Here is a 24,507-nt window from a genome sequence, read left to right as displayed (position 1 = left end):
GCAGAGTTTGCTCCGGAAGGCGGGGGTGAAAAGGTGAGTGATGTTGATAGCAGACGTTTATGCTGGGTTATATGAGGTAGAGGCTGATGGGGCAAACTGATCTGCAGCCAAGCCAAGTGTAGGAGGCCGTCTGCTTTGCCACAACCTTGTGCTGGGGTCTGGGGGCACCTCCCATGCGTGCTCCCCCCATGCTGCTTGACACCAGCTCCCACGACAGTAATCTTGCTGCATCCCATGCATCTTGCCAGGGCCAGCTCGCTCCTCAGAGAGCAGCTGCTCCTTTTAGGAGGAGAAATCACTCGTTAGCTTATTCCTCTCTGCAACGTTACATTGCTCCTTAGAGTCTCTCTCTCTTCCTCTTTCAAGATACTCTCTGCTGCACTGGTACTTATTAAAGAAAAAAATGAAAAATTCGTATCTCAATGTCTGTTTTCTATATATTATGAATAATGGTGCAATAGTCTCTTCTTTTTTTTCTTCTTTTGGCATTTTTATAACCTCTAAAGGAAGGTTTAGGGAGCTGTTTTGTCTTTAGAGCATACAGTAGCTGTCTGCTGTCAGAAGACATGTGCTGCCTGCATCGCCTCGCGGAGCCTTTCAGTTTGCTCTTTTATCCTCTCGATATGAAGGGAAGGGCTGTGTGCTCTGCAAGGCTGCTCTCTGAAGGCTGTGGCAGGGAGCTGAGCTGCTGTCACCTTCCCTAGGTTGGAAGGTTGGACCAAATTTAGATCTACAGGTGTCCAGAATTGTGGTTGTGGAGCCCACTGACCCTCCTAGACCCCACAGACACCTCCTTTCTTGATGTGACACAGCCCAGGGCGCACAGGTGTGAGTCAGGTACTGCGTTCATACAAACCCAGGATCTGGCTTCAGATCTTGCTCTTGGAGCAAACAATGGCCACTCTTGCCGTTAAATTCAGTCCAGAAGGGTTGCTCTGCTTTTTTTACAGGATTCTCATCGTTGAATCCTCTCTTCCCTGTCCGCTCAATGTTTTAATACTATTAACATCCTCCTTAATGTATTCTGTTTTCATGGATCACATCCTGAGTTGTCCAACTTTTCCCTTTGGTATGAGCTGCTGGATTCCACCCCAAGAACTGGGTGCCTAACTCCAAAGCAATGCCACGATGAACCCCCTGCGTGAGAGCACAATCTAATCTCCACAGTGAAAATGATCCATGCTCTAGACTTGCTAATGGGAAAAATATTTCCATGAGCATGAGTGCTGCAAAAGAGCTTGAGCTGAGTGAAAAGGATTGACCTACACACTAGGCCCTTCTAGCAACACAACATTCAGGCAAGAGTAGGAACAGGACAATCATTCATGATGCTTGTCCCCAAAATCTCTACAAGCCTATTTCAGTCAAGGGGTTCATAGCCTGAAGTGCTTTTCCAGTTCGTTAACCTCCTTGGGATTTCCAGGTGCTTGGAGGCCCCAGATCTTCTCCCTTTTGTTTGAAGAACCACTTTTTTTTTCTTTTTAGGCTCTTACTAGTGTCGTTCAAAGGCACCTCATTCTTGTATTGGAAGAGAAAGTGAAGAACCGATGTCTCTTCACCTGCTCTGTGCCACTCGTGGTTGTGCTCTTGTATTGTAGTTGAGGAGGGCTGGGGAAATGCTTAGACCTTGGTGCAGGAAAATGGGCTGCCATCGCCTTTGACCCTTCATTGTTCTCCTCAAGGAGCTGCAGCTGTGGAAGTGAAGAGCAAGAACAGTTCTAACACTTCAACAGCTGCTGCTGACAGGACTAATAAACAGCATTTTCAAATGCTTCCTGGGAAAAGTAAAAAATGTGCTTCAAGCAGGATATGATGCACAAAGTGTGGTTTCCCTGAAAAACCCATGACCAAAATCAGGATGTTAAACTTAGAAATGCAATTGTGAATGGAAATTTTTATTAATGCTCTAAGTCTAAAACTTCAACAGAGAATTAGGCAGGGCACTACTACAGAGTCTGCCTGCAAGAGATTACTAACATAAAGAAGACAACCAACAGTAAAATGTGAAACTGAATTTTCATCTTTTTAGATACTTAATAACTTTGGAGAAAGAATAGTGTTTTAATTCAGAAATAAGGAGTCAAGTGGTAGTTAGCATATTTCTTTAAGCACAAGCTGCTCGAATTATAGTGTTGTGCTTTTTTTTTAAATGTCACATTTTTTTCTGTTTTTTTTTTCCTTTTTTTTTTTTTTTTTAGGGGAAGAAACAAAAATTTCAAAACTTACAGGGCGGAAAGCTGAAAAAGTGGCCCAAATATATGATAAGTTTCAAGCGTGCCAGAACATATCCAAGGCAACTCAATTAGCTGTTTCTATTTAAGTCTCAGCACTTTTGGAGGCTTGTTTTGGCACTACCAATTAGTTCCTCTGTGCTTTTTCACCTTTGGCAGAAGCAGTGGGAGCTTTAGCAGCACCGTTTTATAATCCTCAAACAACCTACTAATGCTTTCGTTTCCCATCTATTTGTTGCCAGGCACAAAGGGGTTTAATCACGAAATGATTGATAACTCTATTTAAACAGAGCATTAGCCTAATGACGTATGAAACTGTAGCAGAGTTGTTAGCTGATGTACAAATGTATTCCTTGAAGAGGGACCGAAGTTGCCTTGTCTTGCGTCTGAATGGGTTCACTAATCTCTCTGCAAATTCCTCCTTTGCATTAATCTTTTTGCTGATGAGTGCTTGCTGGGCATGTTGCAAGCAATTGCTCCGTGCCCACAGCCATTTGCTGTGTCCTGGCCCCGAGCAGTACCCGAGAGGTGTCGGAAGGGACCCAGCTGGCAGGGGACAAGAGGATGTCTACGTCAAAGGTGAAGGAAAACCACACACAGCCCGGAGTATCAGCACAGCCTGTGTTTCTCCGTGCAATACACAGAGAAGCAACAGCATCCTGATGCTGCAATTCAGCTTTACCCAAAACTCCCCGAGCAGCAAGAAATTTAATGACGAGTTTGGCCAACAGGACAAGGTAACGGTTGTAGATGTATTTGGGGTACGTCTAGGTTCATTTCAGAAGCTTCTGCTTAGCACTACATTTGCCATCTTTAGTGGGAAATGCTCCATGAAAGGCTCCCAGCTGCAGTGGAGTCGATCTTTGCATGAGCCAGAACTCACCTGACCTCCGTTTGAGGCTGCTGGTACTTTTCCATTATCACATGCTTGGAGCAAATCAGTGTTTTTTTAATCCAATGCATTTAGTAAGATTATGCAGTCTACATCACCATTGTAGAAACACTTTTCACTACACGTTTATTTTTCTTCATTACCATCTGGCCAAGGAAAGCTCCAGCTCCATTTCTAATGCTCCTTGTCCCTGGGTGACTTCACATGTCACTAAGTGGTTATCCTCTCTCCTCACCCTAAATATCTCACTCATGGATGAAAGGATCCCTCCAGGTAACTGATTCCTGTGCATCCTGACAAGTCAGTCAATCCTGCTCTATAAAATGTGTCCATCCCAGATACTTGACGACAAACGAACTATGATTGATATTCCCTTTATATCCTACAACAGCAGCCATTAGCCCTGCTGGAGCTGTCCTGTCCTTACTAGTGGGAGGATGGTTTGTAAGTCTTTTATATCTGAAACACAGCTATTTATATCCCGACTACTGTACAGCAAGGATGGGAAGTGAGTCATCAAAGATGTTTTGATTACATGAACAAGATTCAATTTTGAGTTTATCCTAATGATGCAGCTACTCTTCCCTGGAGATGTATGCCTAGAGCCTCTTTCCATGCTGGCAGCTGAACAAAGCAGGGCTTTGCCCCTTTCAGCACTGGCTAATTAAAGAGAAAGAGCCCATCAGTAGTGTGGTGGAAGTCCTCCAGCGGCATGAGGGAGAGCAGTGACTTTTACTCATTGTGTTAACAGATTTTTCTATCTGAATTCATACCAAACCCACAAGCCATGCTGACCAGGAAGGAAGTCAAGCCCCAGAGGGCTGGAGCTGTCATCCAGGGTAGGCAAGACACCAGTGCTTCCTTCTGGTCGGCTTTCTGCCCTGCTCCTACCATCTTCCAGCACCTTCCACCTCAGTTTCCGTGCTGGTTCAGAGCCCCGCCTGGGAAGGCAAAGTCACACCAAGGAGCAGAGCAAGGGCTAGGCCAGCTGGGGACCCTGGGGCCACCCTGCAGTGAGCCAGAGCCTCCTGACATGGCCACTGGAGATCTGGGTGGGTTTTCTGCAACTTGAGCCTCCCCAGCACTGATACCCTGCTTTAAGAGTTACTTCAGGCAGGTGCGTGCTGCCTCCTGCCTCTCCTGCTCTCAACCCAACACAATTTTCTCCTTGTGTTTCAGTGCTGCAGAAGCTGATGAGGAGCTGAGAGATGGATGCCCCATTCCTGGAAGTACTCAAGGCCAGGCTGGATGGGGCTTTGAGCAACCTGGGCTGGTGGGAGGTGTCCCTGCCCATGGCATGGGGTGGAATCAGATGGGCTTTAAGGTCCCTTCCAACCCAAGCCGTTCTGTGGTTCGAGGTTTCAGCCTGAAGCTGGCGACTGCAGGCGTGATTCCTGCACAGCAGATGCTGTCTGCCTGTATTCATTACAGGCAGACATTATTTGTTATCCTCTTTGCAATACATTAATGAGACCCCACTACTAGAAGAGATCAAAAATAGGCTACTTCAACATGCGACAGCATGAATACTTGTGGGAAAATCTCAAGGAAAGCATAAGAGAGAGATATATAAGATTTCTAGAGGAGCTTGTCCTTCCCCCACCACCTACAAACAGCCTCATGCTGGGAGCTTGAGGGGGAGGTCTTTAATTAAACAGGATGATTTATAATATTATCTGAAAACATAAGTCTGGAGATGCCGATGCCTCGTCTGGTTATTTCCTGCTATTGTCCTGAACTCGGTCATCTTTAACTCTTAAAATATTGAAAGTTCTTTAGACAGAAATAAGGAGAGGAAGCTAACTCTGTGTGCTCCCAGGTGGGACGCACCTATGAGAAGCACATAGAGTAGGGAAGCCAGCTCGAGGTGCAGCCTGTGTCCTATAGTCCCAACACCTGTGATGAACCACTTCCCATCAGTGTAACAATCAACTGAATGGTTTGTGGGTGTTTTTTTTTTTTTTTTTTTTTGTATTTTTTTTTTGTTCTCTCTTATTTTTATATATATATATATCTGTTGAGGACATTGGTTGTCCATCATTGTGTTTTCTGATTTGTCTCTCTTCTACTGTAAAGCTCTATTTAGAAATAATAATTTAAAAAATAATAAAAACCAAACAAGAAAATGAAAGGAATGCTTGTTTCTGTGGAAGCGTTTCCTGCGTTGTGCAGGCTACTGCAGGTCGATCAGCCCCCTTTCAGGCGAGGAGAAACTGTTCTGCTGGTGATGTTTCTCCACCTGCCTGCAGGAAGAGAAGAAATCCATTTTGGACTCAGAGAATAGAAAATCGATGTCGGTTTTACTGGCTGCAGCTCAGCTACAGCAAAACTTCAGCCAAAATCTCTGCGGGTGAAAAGTGATGGAGCTGGCACGCTTGCTCCAGCCGGATTGTATTGCTTTTTTAGCACGGGACAGGATCGTTCACTTGGAAGGGGACCTTCAGAGATCGTCGAGTCCGACTGCCTGACCTCTTCAGGGCTAACCAGGAGTTAAAGCGTACAAATGAGGGCACTGTCCAAATGCCTCTTGGTTCACCTCCAGCATTTACCATCCTGTAAGACCCCGCTCACGGGGAGCAGGCAGCGATATGCTGCTGTCCTGCCCCAGGAGGAAAGTCCCCCGTGGCTATCAGGCCAGCTAAAGCCTGTGGGGAACTTTACAGCTTCTCATTCCTCTGCAGAAAACCAGCTCAATGCTTTCTCCTAAACCCAGATGAGCAAACTAGGCTTTTCTTTGTAGCCTTGAAAACCAAACAGGAGCTGCGATGTATCTTCCTGCAGGTGATGAGTACAATTACGATGCTTTCTTTTTTTTTTTTTTTTTTTTTTTCCAAAGAAGAAAGCACCTTTCGCTGCTGAGAACTTGTCCTTCAGTTGGTGGAGCTGGCAGCTGTTAGGAGAGGAAAGCTGCAGATTGACAGAGGAAAGAAACAGCAAAAGGGCTCCCAGAGCATTGTGCAAAAACCTTCAGATGCTGACCTCGCACAGAAGTGTGTATAATCAAAGAAAAGCAGCAGTATAATGTCTTGGTTGTCCCTATATCACCAGGTATCCCAGCCTGAGAGTGTGAAGTAATATTTTTCTTGTGATTTTCCTTCAGAAAAGGAAATCTCACATGCTTAGAGGTCATTCCCTGTATTCTTGAAACTCCTTTCACTTTTTATTTATTTATTTTTTCCCCATATAATTTCTTCATCACCTCACAGTCTGTTTTTATTAAATTACTTCAGGGAGGGTAATTTGGGAGAGCTCTGGTGTACTTGTGTTAAATCTGTGAACCGTGTGAGAAATTCTATACCGTAGCATTAAAACCCAAGTAATAATAATAAAAAATAATAATTTCTTCCTTCTCCTCCTCCCCTTGAGCTCCTTTAGTCTTTGGATTTTTCCTCGGCTTTAATATCCTTTCTGTCTATAATCAAGTTCGCTTTCAGACCCTGCTGTTCAGCTGTTGCTGAAACGTTGTCTTCAGAAACGCCGAGTGGGGAAATGTTGATTTGTTTTGCTCTCCGGGGAAATAATGTAACTCGGTGACAAGCTCACCAACAGCAACTCTTAACACGTATCAAGACAACTTGCATAAAAATCACCTTGCTGTTAGGCTGCATACACATATTTAATTGCATTTAATTCTTGAACGCTGATACAAATCATTTCAGTGATATGAATAATGGGTTTTCTGGTTCACTGGCTGAACCTACACAGACTAGAGCAAAAAAAAAAAAAAAAAAAAAGAAAAAAAAAAAAAGACCATAAAATGCTTAGTTTCAGTTTTAGGGTCTTTAACCCTCTTCAATACGTAGACTTTTAATTATTAATACTTTTGTTTAAGTTTCTGCTATGCTTTTGGGGTATCAGAAGCTCTGCCAGTCAAGAAGGGGTTGGCAGGATTCTGCTGTCTCATCCCAAGGCTGCCTGATGACCCAGAGTACTCTGAAGATTTGTAGTTTGTTTTCCAAAAACCACATTACACTTCTCACACTGTTTTTCTTACGAATGTTCAATTCTCAGGCCCTGCGGACTCTCAAAGGCTTTGAGCTGTGAGTTTGTAAGGCGTAAGGGAAATGCTCTTTTAATTGGCCAGGGCAGAACATTTGGGGCACAGAGCTAGAGGCTGAAGCTGCAAAACTTAGAAAACCAGACCGCTCTTTCCAGGACGAGCTCATAGCAAAGAGCAGGGCTGTGCATGGACTGATGTGCAGCTTACCAGCTTTCTGCTCTCTTGTGCAAGGATTTCACGTTATTGCATGAGGAACTTCGGAAGTAATAGATGCCTTTCTGCACCTGTCACCTCTGTACCAGTTTTAGTTCTCTTTTTTCCCTCTTTTATAAAGAGAGATGAAATAGCAGGTCCCACTTCAGGACCCCCTCCTGCACGTCCCTAATACCACAAAGGCTGAATGCCTCCAGCTTCCATAGCAGGTGGAGCTGAAACGTGGGCACTTCAATACGATAACCCTGAAACCCACCCCAGGGGCAGGCTGTTCCCTCGGGTTCATCCCCACTTGTCCCCAGGCTGTGGACAAGCACTGATGGCCCAGGGAGAGGCTGTGAGCTGCCAGGGAGCAGATGGGCAGGGGTGGACGAGAGGAGAGGGTGGCAAACGCAGTGTGCAGGAATTGGAGGGCTGCAGGACAAGGACGTGAGCTGGCAGCCGGGTTCCCAGACCCAGGAAAATAAATAAAGCCAGGGTTTTAATTAACGTGTTCTTTCGTTCATGCGCAAAATTAAAAAACCATCCATCCTCAGTCATCATCATCTTCTTTTTTTATTTAATTAGGAGGTTTTGCTATACTAATTGTTACATTCGTCCAATTCCATCAAATCAAATCAAACTAATGACAGCCAGATGGCCGCGTCTCTCAAGATGCCTTACTCAGGGCTAATCCGTGCCCTCTGCTGTGCAGGCGCAAGGAGCAGAGGGAGCCTGTGCTCTTCCCCCAGGCACCAAAAGAGGACAGGATTAAAAATGCAGACTTATTCGGCAGGAGGCAAAGCTGGTGAACATCGCCGTGACCAGCTCTCCCCGCGGAGCTGAGGCTGGATTCCCCACCCTGTTCATACGCTGTAGTAGAAAACACGCAGTGGGTTAACTGGGGAAGAAGCAGCTGATGTCTCTGGAGCAGAAGTGAGGTGCATTTGACCTTTTCAATCAACGTGAAGGATGTGAAGATTCACACGTGCCCTCTCGCTGTCACGACGTGTAGCCTTCTGCAGCCTCTTGCCCACCCTCTAGGTCCTGTTTCATCCCTAACCCACACACACAACATTACCAGGAGCACGACTGGTACCCACGGTTCTTGTTCCGCAATAACAGGCTCAAGATGTTGTTCCTGGCAGCTCCTGATAATGCATGTGTGTTACTAATTACAGCAGTTTATTTAAGAAGCGGTGGGTCAAACCTGTTGTGATCACTTGAACGATACTTGAAAATTATTACAGGGTGCACCCATTGTAAGTTAGGATAATTAAGGCTGCTGGTATTAACACTCTGCCCTTCCTTATTGCCAGCTTAATTTCCTTGAACATTTTTACATCCTACTCCTCGTTCTGCCTTGGGGGTTTGCAGCAAAATTCAATAACCATTTTCCTTTCTAATTTTCTAGTAAAGCACCACCTTCTTTCGCCATCGCAGCTGAAAGCTAAGGTAAGCCTCTCTGCTTCCTTCTGCTCGGGGCTGGCTGGCTGTCCTGAAACCAGGGGAGCCTGTGCAACTCCTCCATCACGTCCTGCAAGCACCTCTCGTCGGAGTCCATCCCGGCTAATACGAGCCTCTCCGAGGAATTTGAGGCAGGCACAAACACCCTCACATTTCAGAAGGATTGACTCTTCAAGCACTGGAGTAGACTTTTTGGAGTCATCAGTTGGGCTTATTAGTTTTGCCAGACACTTTTTACTAACTTCACACCTTGGGCATGGCTTTGCCCTCAGCCACGTCATGCTCATAGCCACATCCTAGGACCAAAATGCCCCAGTGGATTGATTTTTTTTTTTTTTTACAAAAGCACAAGTGCTTGATACAGCCACAGAAGGACAAGGACATCCCATACCTGCACAGCCCCAAAACCTGCCTGCCACAGCTATGTCTCACCACCACTACCCTTAACTGGAAAACCCCTCAGTTTTGCATCTTTGCCTCTTTTTGATGGACAACCCTGTTAGCAAGAACAACATATGACCACCACTCTGGTCAGAAAGAAATACAACTGTCCTCCTGGGACAGATGAGGAAGAGTTAAAAGGCACCTGGGACTCTTGCACCTGGGGCCTAATGATGGGGTGCTGGAGCTATAAAAGGCCACAGAAGGAAGCTGAGCTCTTGAAAGGGAGACTTCGAAGTGGTTTCTGGTGTAACTTGGATGTAGACAACACAGCTGGCTGGGAGGAAAAGAGGTGTGAGAAGTGACCGTGCTGCTAAAAGTAAGTGATTTTAGTGGGGAAAGGGCTGAGATGTGATGCTTGTATGCTGGCTGTCAGATAGGAGTCAAAAACTCTTCTGATTGCTTGTAAGAAAAAATCTTCTTTCCACAATGCCCAAGGGAGGAGATAGCCTCAGCAGCCTCTTCTCTAAGCCCTTCTGTGGTCCCTTTCCAGCAGGGTGGCAGCTGAACCCACAGCTGACCCTGCAGGAGCGTGGGGTGCTGGACCAACCTGCTCCTCATGGGCTAAAGCAGGAATTATGAGACCTGCACCACGGGTGGGATGGCGTGAGGCAGTGCTTGATGCTCCCCACTAGATATCTTGCAAGCAAACCATGTGTATGCTGTGGCAGAAGGCATGCAGAGCCTATGTAGCCAGTGCCTAATGAACGTTTATCAGCCAGGGACATCCTGGTCACCTGCCCAGCTGCTAAATTTGGGGTGACATAGTTTGAGAGTGGTGGCAGCAGTTGGAGTGGCTGCAGGGGATGCTGGCGAAGGGGCGAAAACAAGGTGCTGCTTTTCTCCAGGCTTGCAAATAACACTCCTAAAACAAGGTATGGCTGCTCCACAGAGGCTACCCTTTAGCCCATGTAGCTCTTGAGCAAGCTGAAATTGCAAGATATTAAAGGAGCCTGAGTGCAAGTCGTCCTCCTCTGGATTAAGGCCATAATTCACGCCGAGGGTTCTGGTATTTCTGTGCATTTACCCCTCTGTTATTATCTTAGCTGGTGATGACAAATGAATACCTGTTCTGCAATGGACACCCATATCTACAGTCCATGTATTTTCCTTTTGGAAAGGTTGACAGCATCCTTTTTTAACCCTAAAGGAGTTCCTGCCCCAACTCTTTGGTGGAGGGCAGAACTGGGAGAGATGAGGAAAACTGTACGTGCCTGTATGCTAGACTGGAAATTGTGGTCTTCTGGCTGCAGCTCCATAGCCTGCATGTCCTGACCTTCTGGGTTAAAGGTCAGACAAAATTCAACACCCTCTGCTCTTAGTGAGTTAATACTTAACCCAAAAATCAGGGTCACCAGCCTCAACGAGCTGCTGGAGATAAGACAGTGTAGATTTTGCAGGCATCAGATGCCTAAATAAATGCAGAGGACATGGCACCACCCGGAGGATGGCAGGATGGGGCTGAGCTCCGCTGGCCCTGTTTTGTCCATGTTCCTGGCTCTGGGAAAGCTGCTAGTGCACCTCCCTCCAGCTGCTCCTGGATCGGGTGCCCAATTTCTAGCCTGAATATCTGCAAAACCCCTGGGGGCTTCACCCTGTGCTGCAAGGGCCTTGTCCTGACCGCCGAAAAGAGCTAGCAGCAGCTGCAGAAGTTAATTTTTTACAAGTCAGGTGTCTGCCTCTGACAGGCAGCTCCTCATATCTTTATGGCTAGACATTATTATATTGTTCTTTCATTTGATAACTGCTCTAGTAATGGCTTCTACTTGCAGTAAATCTCTTGTGCTCTCTTTTCTCTCCCTATTAAATATAAGATGATAACCTTTCCGGGAAGCTGTGTGGAGAGACTCAGGGCAGCTTTAAGAGGGGAGGCAAAGGGCGGGGGCATGGTCAGCACTAGCTAAGTGCCTGGTGGGACGATGCTTTTGGAGAAATTGTAATTATACCCTGCAGCACTTGGGGAAAACCTCCCCAGCATGCAAGCTGAACTGGAAAATGAACATTTTAAATGCCTCTTCAATTTAGTGTCTTTTGAAAGTGCTGCTTAATACCTGGAAAATATGCCTGTGACATGAGAACAGACAAGTCTGAATGTGACTCAACACAAATATTTGGCTCCATTTTCCTACCACCACCATGTAGCAGAACCTAGCCCAGTTAAATGGCTTTGCAAAAACTGACTGAAATACTTCAGCTCTCCCTTGCACAGCTTCACCTTTATCGGCAGCACTGGAGTTTGCCTGGAAACCTGGATGAGAGCAGACAAGACCCCAAAGCTATGAAGGAGCAGCCCAAAAACCTTCACTGCAGCTGCTTTTGGGCTATGAGTGCAACAGCTTGAGCACAAGGAGAGGAGACATCAACGCCCACCAGGGCTGGAAACCCCCAGGAGCTGTGAGGGCCCCAAAAGTAAAACCAGTGTTACTGGGAGGAGCACCTCACTTAGGGACAGCTCAGTGCCTTCCTCCATCTGGAAGCCATCTGTGAACACTGAGTAACCTTCAGACTGCCCTGGGAAACTGAAACTGGGAATATGATGCATACAACATATAACCTGCAGATGGGAAGCATCCAAAAGCAATCAAACAGTTGCACTTCAGCAGCTGGCAGGCCTGCACACTGCCCGTGCACATTGAACCTCCTTGGTTCACCATCAAGCTCTAGTAGGCATTCGCTGTTTCTAGGGCACCAAGGCAAGAGTGAGTTTAGCCCTGGTCTGTAGTGTCCTCTGTGTTTTTAGGAGAGGACATGAATCAGGTGAGTGTAATGAGTGGCTCCATGGCCTGAGCACACTTCCACACTGGGATCACGATCCACAAAGCCTTTCGCTGAACTGGAGAACAGGGCTTCTCTCTGCCGCTTGCCTGGCTGAACTACCTGAGCTGCAAGAGGGACTTTTCCCTTCCCTCTGAAAACAGGATGGAAAATCAGTGGTTATCTAGGCTTAACCCTGCTGTTTAAATTCAGTTTAGACAATGAATATTTTCATTAGCTTCCCAAGTCTCAATTAAATCATTGTTTGCACACTATAATTTAAAGCATGTACTCTACTGGTAAAAACCATAAGAGCTATAAAGTGTATACATATACAGTTGCTGCTGGGTAGCTTCTTATCTATTTTAATAGCTACAATATTAAAACAGGGAAAGCGAAGCACTGATTATCCACAGATACGCCTAATTTCACTTTGCGAAGGTATCTGTTGAAATAACATCCATAATGTAGGTAAATGAATGTACATGAGGGACCGAAGCTGGAGCACAACACTGATCCTGGAAATAATTGTTTCATCGGGGTGGGGGAAACAACACTAAAGCTTGAAATAAAGCCTTTTGCTAGGCTTTTGAAAATAAACGCCAGCAATACATCTTAATTTCCCTCGTGGCCTGGTAGAGCGGCGTTATGAGGAGCCCTGTATTTATGAAATCCTGCTTAAGCCTGGCTGCTGACCCCAGCAATGCGGCTACGTGTTTCTGAAGGGGCTCGGGGGCTTGGTGGCGGCGGTGGTGGGCTCAGGGCGATGCCAGGAGCCATGCTGGGGTGCCCAGGGAGGGTCGCAGCCCTCAGTCCCCTCACGTTTATTCATCCCTGAGGTAAAACAAGAGCTTGCGTGACGCCCTAACCCTGTAGCAGGATACTTTCCACGTGTGTGTTTTTTTTATTATTATTATTTTTTACAATCGTACTATTTCTGTCAATTCTGCCTGTTCACTTGCTACTTTTTTATCAAGTTGAAGCCGCCAGAGGCGCCCACCGCGCGGCCTGCCTCCCCCCTCAGCCAGCCATGGAGTTGTGAGGGAAAAGACGAGCCGTGGGGGGGGGGGGGGAAGCAGCGTGCGCGGCGTGCGCGTGCGCGCGGGGCGGGCGGGCGCGTTCCCGAGGCGGGGCCGCGCGCGGCGCTGTGAGGGGCCGCGCCGGGAGCGCCTCAGGTCGGTCGGGGCGGAGGGGCCGGGACCGGGGGTGGGGTGGGGGGGGCACGGCCGGGACCGTGAGGACGGCGGCGGGGCTGAGGGGGCCGGGCCGGGTCCTGGGGGCAGGGCAGGGGCCGCAGGGCCCCGGGAGGGGAAAAGGGGGGGGGGGGAGCGGCCGCACCTGAGCGCGTGTGGGGTGAAATTTGGGGGGCTCGGGGCGGGGGGACCCGAGGAGGGGGCAGCGGGGGCGCCGCGGGGGTCCCTGAGGAGCCCTCGGGGGGTTGGGCCCCAGGGTGGGGGGGGGGTCTCACAGGCACCGTTGGGAAAACGCTTCACGATGGCGTGAACCCACAAGTTGCTTTCTCTCCTTTATTGCCCTTTTTTTTTTAATTCTGCTTGAAATAGTGATTTATTATTATTATTATTATTATTTTTTAATGATTCTTTAAGTAAAACTCTCGTAACTCCCCGTTAAACAAAACTTGCAGAGGAGGGGTGGGCGGCGGTGCCCAGCTTGGCCACGATGCCCCCTTCCTGTCCCTGTCCCCTTCCCCTGACGACCCTGCAGGAATTTGGGACCTGCCTGGGTTGTTTCCTCAAAGCTGAGGTGCTTGGAAACAGGGGGTTGGGGGCTGTGCTTTTCCCCAAATTGCAGAAAAGTTTGAGGTTAGGGTGTTTCAGTGTAACTAACAGGATTACAGGCATGCCCGCTGCAAACACCAAAGGCTACCTCTGTCATCTGGGAAAGGCTCTGGTGTCCCTTCCCTGTGCTGCTGCTGGTCTTTGCTACACTTTCTTTTCCTTCCCAGCCTTTAATCCGTGTCCCACACTTTCTGTTTAGTGTTTGCAGAGGAAGGCGGTGCTGGGCTGTACGTGTACAGCGCTGTGTTGGACTCGACGGTAGCTGTTCCATGCTTGAATCAGGCTTAAAATAGTTTTTATTTTGGTATTTTTATTCTGGTCTCATCGTTTCCTGCAGAAGGGAAGTGCGGTATGTCATAATGTGTTGTATCTTGGCATAATTAGGCTATTTAACATCGCAAATTAAATATCTTAGGACCTTATTCATTTGCAATAAGTTCTGTAGGGTTGCCAAATTGGAATGTAGAGTACAGTACACTTTTTTTTTCTTTTTTTAAGTCCCTCACAGTAAGTAGGCTGCAACATAATACGTGGTAACTCTCCTCGTGTTTCCCCTCCAGTGATCCTCAGCGCTGCCCTGGAGGAAACACCTTTCAGAAGCCATCCGGAATTCCTCTAGATTGCCTTGTAAGGCTGAGGAAAAGGATGCAAGTTGCAGTAGTTCGTTTTCTTTTTTCATTTTTTAATAGCGTGGATTCTTGCTACTTAGGCTGCATGATAGTTTTTTTTTTCTAAAGTTACCAAACAGGTATTATGTTTATGTTAATAGCTTCAGTGCTAGGGTAGGCTTGGTTAAAGCAGAGGTCTGCTGCTGATAGGCTGTGCACTATGCTGTCAGAAGAAATTTAGGTTTTCATCTCTTTTGTGAAGTTGTGCAAAGACCTCTGGTTCTGCAGCAAGAAGTTGTTCATGCCCAGCGTTAGCGTTGTTGGGTCACTTAAGGTAGCTCTCCTGTGATATTTTCTCTACTAACTCCAGAAACTTTGCAGGCTGTTGATTTGTTTTACAGAAGCATTTAGATACCTGAGCTGGCAGGCAAGCCCCATTTTTTGAGGCACTACATAACTAAGCAACAGTTTTCCTCTCAAGGAGCTGCTGGATAAGGCAAAATATGGAAATAAGAGATGGCAATCTTGTAAGGAGAAGATTAAAAGCTTTGTGCAGTGCAGGTTTTATTCCATTCTGATTTATTCTGTAAAGTCCAATTCCAGTCCTGTGCCTTAATTCCTATGTGCCTTATATGTATGCATGTCAGAAAGCTGGGGGAAAGCTTAGGTAAAAGGTCATTTCATTTGTGTTTGTGCACTTTCTGCTTTTCTGGCCTGACTCGTCTCTCTTGTGATCCTACCAGCCCATCTGGGTTTGCTAACTAAGCACACTGGAGTGAAATGACCAAATGAGGGCAACGTCTGCAAAGTGCTTGCTGTTTAAAATACTGATGGGCAGACGGGTGACCTGTGAACGTCTGTTGGCCATCCTGGGTACGCAGGGTGTAAAATCACAGAAAACAGGTTTGGAAGACACCTTGTGAGACCATCTTGTCCAGCCCTGTTACCTGCATCGTGAGGTTACCTGGCATCCTGAATAAATGTTTCAGTCCCCCAGAGGATCGTGTACCACTTGAGTACACTTCTAAATGACTCGCTGATAACATATGCCTGTGACAGGAGGGATATTCATGTGCCAGGTTACACTTTGTGTCCGCCCTAGCTGCAGTTTTTCTTCATGATCTGAAGAACTTAAAGGAGTCATTTTACTTAAGAAAATGACATTTTCTAGAATTATAGCTTTGCTGCCTCCTATTTTGCTCAAAGCTTGCTTGGTTGCAAGGATTTTCTGAGTGTATAAGAAAGTAACTCTTCAGTCAGGTCACACTTTTTTACACTTGCTTGCACCTGGTAGCTGTGGGATTTTATATGTAGGCTTATAAGAGTTGATGGAACAAAATCCCTTTAAAATCTAATCCCTAATGTGCCACGTAGTGCTATCAGTGTGTCACCTTGCGTACTTCGCACAAGCCGTACTCTTTACAGCTGGGGAGGAGCTGAGGCGAGCTGCTTGTTATTTACAGCAGAAACACGTACGCTGCTCCTTTGCTGGAGTGTTTTGCCTTACTTTAGAGTCCTCAGCGCACAGTTTAACTCAGGTGAAAGAAATCCCTGCCCTGTTAGACAGCTTGCTTGGTTTCTGTTGAGGCACGTAGCTCACGTGAGTGCCACGTGACATTAAGGTAGCGTAATGCACATATAAAGGTGTACAAAGTACACCTGGGTGCATTTGATTTCTTAGTGCTGTTTTGACTGTCAGACCAAGGTGATACTGCTGCATATATACAAAGAAAAAGTAAAGGCTTTCATTCTACAGAAGTTTTATAATACATAAAATTTATGTACATGTGCATAATACAGCCCCTTAAAAGATCTTTATGCTCTTATGTTTCATTACTTGCTCTTTCTTACATGTATTTTTTTTCCTGTTCTACAATTCTGAAATGTCCCAGGGTTAGTAAGACAGCATTATCATGAAGGAGAGTAAGCGCTTAGGATGCCCCAGCATTGCTACACAAAAATGTCTTGGCGCTTAAAAATATAACCTGAAACCAGAACTTGAGTATATACATGGCCATCTTTCAAAACTTCATTACTGCAAAGTAGCTGCCATTTACTTGTAAAGAGGAGGAAAAATTAATCAAAATGCGAGAGCATGACTAAATTAATAGGCAAGTGTGGCTGAAGCACTTGCAGCAGAGGAAAGTATATCGGATTTTGTAGAACAGTTGATCTGATAAAACTTTGTCACTGTTTTTATTCCCCTGTGGACTCACCATTATAAATCCAAACAGAACCTGCACGTGCTGTGCGAGTCTGGAAACAAAGCTAAGGACACGTAACAAGATCCACAGCTGCTGATGTGTGGCCAAAGGTTAGTTAGGTGCAGTGCAGTCTGCTGGAAGCAGTGTTTGGTTCCATTCCTTCAAATATTTGGACACAGCTCAAGTTACAAGCAATCGGTCCCTCATACCTGAAAATCGGAGTTATACAACAATAAAAAAAAAAAAAAATCCACTAGTGTTTATTCTTGGGTTTTGAGACCCACTTTCGAGAAATGAAAGCCACTGTGTTTGAGAATGCATTTCTTATCACACACTTGCTTTGCCAAGGGATTAATCTGTTCCTCTACCAATAACTGAGGTAGTCCTTCTCTTTTGTTAGTTAAAATGCAGTGAAAACAAGAAGCTGTACCAATTTTTCCCCTTTTTTGACTCATTTAGAATATTACTTCTGAATGGTTCCAGGTATGCTCTTCTACCAGTGTGCCCAGTTACTGATGTGCTTGGGGTTTCTAAGCCAGCTATACCATGTCTAGTGAAGCTTAGAGTCCAACGGATTTATGTAGTTTCATGATGGTAGACCCTAATGATGTTTATTACAAACCTAACGTTTCAGGTCTCCTCTGTTTTTCTTAACGTTGCTCCATTGTGAACTTGAAGCACCTCGGAGCATGGCAGTCTCAGCAGACTGAAGCTTGCAGGCTGCAGAACAGTGACTGTGTGGGTCTTGGCAATATCCTCCTCCCTCTTAGGTCCCCCAGGGTACTTCCACACAGTGGTTTGACGTGAAAACAGGTGATCTGCATGTGAAAAAGTAGTCCTTGAATTCTACACTAGCACATTCAACTGGATCACATTCCTCCTGTGGTTATTCATGGAGTGGATACTCCTCTAGTGCCATCAGCTCTCAAAAGTGAGGACTCGCTGAGGAGTTGTCTTTATCATTTTGCATACATACTGACCTGCGTGTAGGAGACCAAAAACATCTGGGAACCACTGATGTAACGGAGCAGGAGTAGTCATCGTTCTACCTGCCCTTTGTAGGTCCTGTATTAATTTAACTGTTCAGTTTTAAAAAGAGGAGTTTCTGAATGAAGTTAAAATTAGTATAAGGGTTTCTCTACATAAGGGAGATCTGTCTGTGAGATAGGAAGGGAAGTCCTGGCTCTAGTCACCCGATCCCAATCTCCCCGTTGAAATAGCCAGCATGTGAGTACTAATTGTAGTGGTGGTTTCTCTAAAGTGCACTAAGATCACTAGCTTCTTTCTCACAGGGCACTGAGTGATCATTAAATGCTAATGACTTTTGATTACTGTTGACCTCGGTCAATTTAGAATTAGTGACCTAGAGACGAAAACCACTGTATCTCATTACCAATTTCCTGGGCTATCTGATCTTGCCTTTGTAAGTCAGCTTTGATAAGAGGCAGAATAGAATTAAAGTTGACCTCTGTCTTAGGAAAGGATTGAATGCTTTCAGGTTTGCAATATGTTTAAAAACATATACACACAAAAGAGGCAGCCACTAAGAAAGAACTTATTTTTTGACCCCACAGTTTGTCATGAGGAAAAAAGCATGCAATGAAATGGGCAAGCTTAGGCAGTAGTGATGGTGGGGAAGAAATGCACAATTTGTTGCTTTTAAATTTTTAGAACAGTTTATCTCGTGTAACCTTGGGTAGAATTTCTCATTTTAATATTGAAGGTTTTCTCATCTCACACATTTATTTATAATTCTTGCTTTTACATTGAACTATCAAGCAGCAAATGAATGTTCATAGAATAAATTGCAAGTTCTACTCTGGGATATTTTCTGCTTGCAGTTCCTAAACTATGACGTTAGGAAATGTGTCTCAGCAGGCTGGTATGATCATTTATTTCGTATTGTGATGAAGCGTTTCACATAATTTCTTTCCATATGCACAAAAGGGAATGTTTGTGTGATAATTCACTAACAGGATCAAATATGTTGTAGACTGTAGACTGTTCAAACATAAGTCTTTATACAGTTATGGTTTATGCAGAATGTCATTTGTGCGACATACACGGTATTGAATTGACAATGAAAATTCTGGGGGAAGTTAAACCTTTTTTTTCCTTTCTCACTTCGCTATGCTAGCTATGTTTTTATACAGCTGGAAACAGAGTTTTTTAACTTTAAAAGCAAAACTCGAGAGTGTAAAGAAGTATTTTTTCTGTTATATTAGTGCGTTTTGGGTGTAAATATTAAGTTATTGAATCGCTCGCTGTGATTAAATTGCAAACTTTTGGCAGCTAAGCAAGAAAAAAATGACAGTAGGAGGTGTTGCACTTGGTTTTGGAACAGGTTTAAGGTGAGCCAATTAAAATTCATGCAGAGAGAACATGGATTGCATCGGGAAGTAATTATAGGGATAAATGTTTTTTCTTATTTTAAATACAATGTTTTGATTTGATTGCTTTGCCTCAAAAAGGCTATTGCTGTAAAAATCAAAAAAGGGGGCAATGAAAATAATTGCAGATACAAAAAGGACATTAGAAAGATTAAGGATGTCTTGGTAGGGAAACCAGTAAGGAGTGATGCGAAGAGATTTAGCCTGTATCCTAGAAAATAATGAAATAATAGGAGGATACAAAACAATTTTATTCTTTAAACTCCTACTTATAGAAGTTTGTGTTCACCTGTTGATTGGGCTGCTCAGGTCTTCCTACTTTTGTTTCCTTCAAAGCATTTGAGGGCAGTTAGGGAAAAAAATGTAAAAGCTATATTTGTGGATAGAATTATGCGGAGGGTTTAAGTCCTCATTCTTTAAAGCCCAGAGTAAGCACCAGGCAGAGTTGGGAGGAATATTTGCCAACAAGCATGTTGCTAGTATAGCATACCAGCTATAGCAAAACACAATTTAGCTTCTAGCATTGGTTCCAGATGCTTTTCTATTCTGATGCTATTCTATTCTTGGTTTTTCTGAGAAAGAAACACTCTCTCCTTTTTTTTTTTCCCCCTCGTATTTTAACGTATTCTCTGAAAGTCTTCATAATTTTACCTTTCTTCCTGCTTTAGTCTCCTTCTTACCCTAGGAAACCGTACTGAGGAAGACTTGAGGGCCAGCTTTTCCATGCAGACAGAAACAGTTATGGTCCTGGTTAGCTTCAGTGCTGCCAAACGGAAACTTGGGAGAGAGCAAGGAGGTTGGAAAACGTTGTCAGTTGTAATGAGTTTTTTACTTGAGGAAGTCGAGAGCAGAGCTATCAGTCTCCTTTCCAACTGAGCATTTTTACCAGCAGAAGGGAGTGAATGGTGATGGGGAAGGGTTCTTCCAAGTGACTAAATAATTCATAAATAGGTAAACAGAATTAGGCTCTTCAGCTGTGTGGGTTGGTTTTCTTGGTTTTATTGTTTATTTGTTCTTTGAATTAAACACTGATTAAAAAATTGTGTGTAAAAAGTCAAATTAAACAAGAAGTAGCAGTGGACAGGTAGATTTGTAAAACATTAACACAGTGTATTTATTTTGGTTAATAGAGATGTACCATCTGAAACGTGCTTCATTGGGGAATCCAGAATTTAAACAAAGAATTTTAATAATGCATAGCCATAATAACAGCTCAGGGAAAGACTTGGCAACTTTACAAAAAGAAATATATGCATTTTCTCAATGCCTACTTGGAATTCATTCCTCAGTTCAGGATCTGGTTGTGACAGACTATTGGGAATTTTGATGAAATCTTGTTGTGTTTTTTTTTTTAGGGAATTGTCTAGTTCCTAGTACTACATCAAGAGCAGAGCTGTAAATATGTGATACAAGAAAAACACAACCTATTAGAGGAAGAAACGTAGAAAATTTTGGATGTGCTTGCTGTTGCATAAGGGGAGACTGATGTCATGTGAGGAGGATTTCCATCAATCCTGGAAATTCAATGATTTCTTGAGTGTAAATTACCTTCAGAAAGGCATAACTGTGTGTGTATATATACACACTTAAAAATTAATGCTTCAGATTTTTTGTTTGTTTGTTTTTAAGAATGTTTATCCAGGAGCAGATTTGCAAGGGTTTTTAATCTGCTCCTAATTTGAAAGAAGGATGAAACTTGATGCATGGTTGGACATGGTGCTTAGGGACATGATTTAGTGAGTGACATTGGTAGTAGGGTGATGGTCGGACCAGATGATCTTGGAGGTCTTTTCCAACCGTAACAATTCTGTGATTCAGCCTCAGAATATATTTTTTTGCTAAATTCCTCACATCTGGCATGAAGGAATTTCGTTAGACCCGTGTTAAGACTTAAGGATGGAATTTCCTCCATCCTTGAAGTTAGTATTTCTGGTTTGATTACTTCTAATAATGTATCTGAAGAATGAATTTCCTTTTTTTCTAAGCTATACTTATGAGCTTCTGTTAGTAAAGAAGCACGTGAATTACTGAAGAAAATAAGGAAAACATGAGAACAAGTTTTTGGAAATGGATAGATCTGTGGGTAAGAGAAGATCAGTTTCCTTCTCCAGAAACAGACTGATTGGAACTTGAGACTCTGACCAGCCTTTCAACAGGGAGAAGTTCATAGCTTGCTTTTACTGATTGCTAGCGTTGATTTGTAAAGTCATTAACATTATGTGTATAATAAAAGAAGAAAAGTTTTTTATGGGAAAATATGTGGAAGTTGTTGCCAAAACAGTAAAAAAACAGCGCAAGTAGCACTAGTTTTGTGTGTTTTTTTCCCCACTTCACATGAGTCTAATCACTGGTATATGTCGCTTTGTTCTGAGCTAATAAAGTTCAGTGGAAGGTGGTATAAAGCTTGTAAAGGGTCATAACAGAACCCAGCAGTTGCTAAGAAAAAGTTGTAGAATCATCAATATTTTCCATTTCCAGCAGACCAGGTTTTGATGGGGGACTTAAGAACGGACAGAGCTGCCAGTTAGGCTTTTTACCTACTGGGGTGGATTTCTATCCTTTGACACCGATCTTGTCTTGTCTAGTAGGGGTCTGTCTGACTGTTGGGTTCAGCCAGAACATACTTCAGCTGCAGCTTCTTCCTAACCTCCTTCCCCAAGAGAGTACAACTTGCTATAAATATGTGTGGTGTGTTTTACAGAAGTCAAAGGTCTGCCTGGCTCCTGGTTCACATTCACTATTAGTCTTTCCCAAACTGAGGTACCAATTGAGTCTCTCTGTCATTCCCTCCCCTTCTGCAGCCTCCTTATTCACTACGTGTATAATCTTTGGACTTGTTTGGCAAAGTAGTTTGCAAAAGTGTGTGAGGACCTTGATTTTTTTCGTATGTGTTAGTAAGTGAAATGGATTTGTGGAATGAAAATTAAGTCTCCCATATGAATCTCCTAACCTCTGTTACCTTTCTCCTACTGCCAATGGCAGTGCCAAATTTCACCAGATTTTTTGCCCAATGCATGGCTATTCAGTATCTCTAAGGTTTTTACTTTTTTTTTTTCCCAGTGCAGTGGCAAATAGGTTATTACTGTAACTAGAAGGGACGGAAGTTTACCTAAGCAGGGGAACAAAAAAACTTACACAAACCCAGCAAGGTCACATTTTGTGCGGAGAAGACTTGCTGTGTTCCCACTGTAAATTCTCCGCTGTGAGCAATTATAAACATCCCATCTGTGGGATTAGTTTCTTTCCCTTTACCCCTTCTTTTACTTCCACGATTCAACACAGGTAGGATTGTTAGTTTCTGACCCAAATGAATTTGTCACAGACCAAAAAGAAAAACGAGAGAGAGTAAGAAAAGGGAGAAGAAAGCTTGTTAGGAAATATTTCTTTGGAAATTGCTTCACCTGCCTCCTTAATCTGTTTAGGAATGTCTCAGTTTTTTCAGCCACAGCAGCCATAACCCACCATCATCTTTTACATTACCAGCAAAGGTGGTTTTGCATTGAGATGCCAGGCTGTGAAATACAGCAGCTGAACATGGACAAGCATCTTTCCCCGTGAGCTTCAGGCAGAGGAGAAAGACGTGTCTGGAAATGATATCCTATCAAACCACTGCAGCCAAGCCTTGGGATGGCCGCTGCCGGTGGTTTTAGTTAGTGCTTAACGTGGAGCATCTCTTCAGGAGACCTGATAATCCGTGCAATATCTGCACCTGAGGTTTTTACAGTCCTTGGGTTTAAAGACGTTCTGAGATGACATGTTACGGAGCCGTAGCTGCGATTCAAGCAGTCCCCGTGGGGTTTTCAATAAACAGCCTGTGAGCAACTTCTGTGCCTCGGTGTAAGTCAGTGGCAGACTGTCAGGGATTTCAGCAAGGTCAACTGACTCTCCAACAACTTTTGATCTTTTCTTTTTCTTTTGATGTTGTACTCTTGTCCAGCAAAGTTAGTAAAAGCTACATATGGCTAAGCTTGCATTAAGAGGAAAAAGGATTTCTTTTTTAAAACTTGAAAATAATTGAGGTGATGTTTGAATGATCAACCCAGCCAATATTTTAAGGTGTGAAATGTTGACACCCAACACCGAGTATTTCTTCTCTGCTTTTTTTAAGTGGCTGTGCTTTCCCATTTTTATACACTTGACCTACTGTTAAGGAAATCTGTTCTATATTTAAGCCCTAAGTAAGCTAATGACTGAAAATTAGTCTCCTTTCTTATTTAAATGATTTGGTTGGCGTAGCTTATATCCTGTTTATTTCAGAAAGTAGCTGTTAATAAAATCAGGATGCGTTTGCATCTCAAGGAACAATTTCTGCCTGAGACTCGCTAAATTGTTCAGACTTTGATTTTATGCTTTGAAACATTGATTAAGTATATTCACTCTGATTTGCCTTAATCTGATTGCACATCGAGAAGTTTTCTTCTGATGTGGTGCAGCCACGTCTGGTGTAAGCGGGCCTAATTAACACCGCTTAGTGATTTGAGCCCCCTGTCAAAGGCTGTTACATTAGCGAGAAACATAAGGAGTTAAAGCTGAAGCTGTGACCTCATCTCTATTCATGTTACACTGGAGTATAAACTCCGCTGAAAGGGATTGTTTAACCGCATCGCCGTCTTTTCCGCTGCTCGCTGATTTGCTTTAATTCGCCTCGGATATTTATAGCGAGCTCCTTCTGCACAACTGCTGCGGGAGGGGTTGTGGGAACACCGGGGGCATGGGGAGCCGTGCTGACAGCAGTTGCATGCGGGAACACCGAGGCTCAGAGACGGCTCTCTACCCGATTTCAACTTTTTTATCGCTTTCCCTGTGAAAACTGGGGCAGCGTGGAGGAGGGCAGGAGCTCCCTGGCCACCCCGCTTAGCGCTGCGCCTCGACTGGGGAGCGCCACTGCTGTCGCTTTAACGTTGGCACCGCGCACGGTACAATAGGTGTCACTGTGCGGCTGGCTCCAATCGCTTGCCGGTGACTTCAGCCATTGGCTCCGAGCGCCGGCTGACTCCATCTGCAGGGCTGCAACACCGGCTCTCTCTTCGGATCCCTCCATCGCACGAGTTGGGCGCGCTGAGCGGTGCCACAGCACGCCGCCGAGCATCCCTCGGGGAGCCGCTGCCCTAGGCTGCTGGCAGGGCGCAGCGCTTTCGGGTGCTTTCACGGCCGCGAGAGCTGGGAAGAAAGCAAACTGGCTGGAATGATGGGGATGTGCTTAACGATTCAAGTACTGGATCAAACTTAAAGGCAGTTTTCTCGCTCGGTATGCTGGAAAGGTCACCTTGCCTCACTGGAGGAGAAACAAACTCTCAGCTCTGCTGCCCGCTGTTTAACAGCTTACATGTGCATTTTTTTATGTTCTTAGCTAGCGAGGCTATCTAGCTGTACAGATAAGTATACTCATGGTAGATGAGAAAGGAAAGAACATGAAATGTCTCACCTTCTTCTTGATGCTTCCAGAGACGGTCAAGAACAGGTCCAAGAAGAGCTCTAAGAAAGGAAATAGCAGCAGCAGCAGTAGTAGCAGCAAATTGCCTCCAGTTT

This window comes from Aythya ferina (genome assembly GCF_964211825.1).
Source record: "Aythya ferina genome assembly, chromosome: 3".
NCBI classification, from domain to species: Eukaryota; Metazoa; Chordata; class Aves; order Anseriformes; family Anatidae; genus Aythya; species Aythya ferina.
Note: the sequence above shows the minus strand (reverse complement) of the source record.